Source organism: Rhagoletis pomonella, unplaced genomic scaffold, assembly GCF_013731165.1.
Source record: "Rhagoletis pomonella isolate Grant_MI unplaced genomic scaffold, Rhpom_1.0 Rhpom_scaffold_01777, whole genome shotgun sequence".
Lineage (NCBI taxonomy): Eukaryota > Metazoa > Arthropoda > Insecta > Diptera > Tephritidae > Rhagoletis > Rhagoletis pomonella.
Window position 1 is genome coordinate 191 of NW_023460331.1, and position 3,063 is coordinate 3,253.

Consider the following 3,063-nt stretch of genomic DNA (forward strand, 5'->3'; position numbering starts at 1 on the left):
ATTCGTGAAAACGTGTTTAAAGCATTAGTTTCCTACAATAATTCTATGCATTCTTCTACCAAAAATCGGCCAATCGACCTGATAAATAATCTAGTTTCAAAAGAAGATTTATCAAAGCTTTCAAAAATAATGCACACAAAGAAGAGTAAAAATGTAAATTTGTTAAATGAAAAAAATAATAGAGTTTCTAAGATTAATTTTGAAAATGATATTGTCCAAAATAACAGAGTTAGTAAGTCTAAGCCTAAATATAAGAAAGTTAAAAACTATAAACAAGAAGGAAATTATTTAATATCAGATGACAATAACTGTAAATATATATATAAGACACAAGTAAAACGTAAGAATCAATGTACATAGTTAATTTTTTGAATCAACAGGGACTGCCGATTCTGGCGGTGGAGGTGTCATATTGTTAAGTACATACATGTATTCATACATATGTAAGCACATATATATAACATACATATGTACTTACATACATATTTCAATAAACATATTAACATACTCAATTAACATGCACTACTTATTAACATTAAGATAGCATAATTATGTTAAGACTTCAGGAGAGTTCACACTCTCTGCATTGTTTTACTGTTACATACATATATTAAGTAATCTAACGTTAATATTTATTACATATATATATTATGTAAGAAATAAAGAGTTTAGTTGTAAAGAAACATCGAAAAAGGTGGTTTAATTTCGCAACGTGACTATATACGTATATTTTGGCGCTTACTGGGTGAGCTCAACTGAGTTAATAATTTTTATTTCTGACAATAGAGCTTTATTTTTTTATTTTTATATTTACGTATTTATGTGAGTATGTTCATACGCATGGTGGAATAATACAAGGTGTTGGATATTGACAGCGTTCTCGCTCTAATCCGCCATCTTGGCTCCCTTAGCTATATCAGTGTTTCCCTCTTGAAAAAACTACATTTTATCGCCTTTAAAAAAGTACTAAACTACCTCATTCCCTATTCCAAAACCGATTTGCAATCACTGAACAATTCTTTGACATTTACTCTATTCTTATCGTTGGCAACTGAAAATTAAATTAGAAATTTCAACATTAATTCGGCAAAAAAACATCGGTTTAGAGTTCTCCCCAAGGATTTGTAGTTATTTTGGTCGGTGCTTCCTTCCGCTGCAATTCCGTCTGTGGTTCACTGCCACTGGCCTTGCTTTTTCAACGATATAACTGTTTTCTTGGTAAGTTTAGATGGAAGATTTAAACAAGAACTACGTATTTAACTATGCATCTATTCCCCAGTGATTTTTGCTGCTGCAATCCCGTCTGTGGTTCACTGCCTCTGGCCCTGCTTTTCCAACGATATAACTGTTTTTTTGGTAACTTCTACCGCTAAGACTTTGTTGCTTTTTCCCTTTTCCCTAAAAACATAATAGTGCTACAAAGCCCAATAACAATATGGAAACAAATGTTAATAAGCCACAATAATATTGACAATAAATAAGATTTCACTACGATTGAATTTTCTATTAGTAACAGGGTAGTTATAGTGAATGTTTTATTCGATAACTAAAACTATATTTGATGTTTGTAGCGATAAAAATATGCCTAAATCAGCCAAATACCCTATGTGGGTCGGCTGAATCAGTAAAACGTGACAGTAGTTGACTTTTGAGGTTAATATATCGGTCTTGAGTTGGTAAGGTTTTTAAAACATCCGCAGCTTCCTTTAAAGCATCGCTGCTAATTGCTGAGAGGACCAGATTATATTTACCGACATAAGATGTGGTCTTGTACGACTGAAAGGTGGCCTCAATTTGTAGAAACCATTTGTCTGTCATCTCAGTTCAGAACGGTCGCAGCTTGCATTGCGATGCAAGCTCCACATCTTTAGTTGGCATTTTGTTCGATGAAATATTCTCCCCATCCGTCGATTCGCCCTTTTGTCGATTCCGTCATGTTGTAACGACTCGGGGTCACCACTAATTTTTTGGTTTTGGAAGTTTGACTATAATTATAGGACATTGTGTTTAATAAAAAAATTACCATTTATTGCATAAGTACTACGTTATATATACTACTTTCGCGAATTTAGCTTATCATAATATACCGTTTGTAACTATTTATATGCAAAATTTTATATGAAAAATAGTACCAAATTTCGTACTACTTCGCAAAGCGGGCTTTTTTTCTTCCCGTTTCTCTCGTGCTTCCATATTACAACCTTTTGTAAGGGAGCTGTCGACATGAGCTGTCACTACGTACAACACCTTGTATAATTCCACCATGGTTCATACGTATGTTTGTATAGTGAGATTAAAGGTTCTCTAAGAGTTTTTTTTGCAATGTCGAAAATATATATGCGTACTAAATATGTTTAGTTTACTCTTACGTCCCTTAGGGTTTTCCCACTTTTTGAAAGCTCTGTAGCTGTTGTCTCTGCTGCTGGTGATTTTGCTGGTGTTGACTTACACTTTTCCTATTGGTGAGGTGCTGCTGCTTCCCTGGTAGATGCTACCTTCCTTTGCCTGCTTTGTTGCTCCTTTTTTGTTGTGATTATCTTCTAGTTTTGGTGATTTTGCCGTTTTTGTCGTTGCAGTTCTTTGTATATGTATTTGTTATCCCAAATTTTTACTGAAGTTGTTTTTTTTTTTTGTTTAAAGTTCGCTTTCTATACTTTTAATGTTTTGTATTTGTTCACTTTAATGTTACTTTATGTATGTACACTTTTAAGTAACCCAGTTTTTGCGCTTTGTACTAAATGTTCACTTGTCTTTGCTTCATATTTTGTTTTTGTGTTTTGTAAATTGTTTGTTTTCACAGGTGCCTTTCTTTATGGCGATGAAGGACCATAGCAACGCGAAGAGGTTCTTCGCGTTCGTTTTAAGTAAGTGAAAACACTCGCGTTCTGGTTAAAACGTTATAAATGTTTTATTTGACAATTAAATTATGCTTAAGTACATATATACGAATGCAAATATATAGGATAATTACGTCCGGGATATGATTCTGTGGTGGCCGTTTTCCCGTGTGCGCGCGTTGACTGTTGAATTTGGAATGTTTTACCTTTCTCCACTTTCTTTTTT

The 3,063-nt window shown here is 33.6% G+C and overlaps 2 long non-coding RNA genes across 2 annotated transcripts; one reads left to right on the forward strand and one right to left on the reverse strand.

Moving 5' to 3' along the window:
- Positions 1-855: 855 nt before the first annotated feature.
- LOC118752726 lies at positions 856-1,737 on the forward strand. The gene is made up of 2 exons (XR_004994727.1): positions 856-1,218; positions 1,280-1,737. It is a non-coding gene; the product is annotated as an uncharacterized LOC118752726 (long non-coding RNA).
- LOC118752727 lies at positions 1,495-2,163 on the reverse strand. Its single transcript, XR_004994728.1, has 2 exons — positions 2,133-2,163; positions 1,495-1,985 (listed from the first exon to the last, which is right to left on the reverse strand). It is a non-coding gene; the product is annotated as an uncharacterized LOC118752727 (long non-coding RNA).
- Positions 2,164-3,063: the final 900 nt, after the last annotated feature.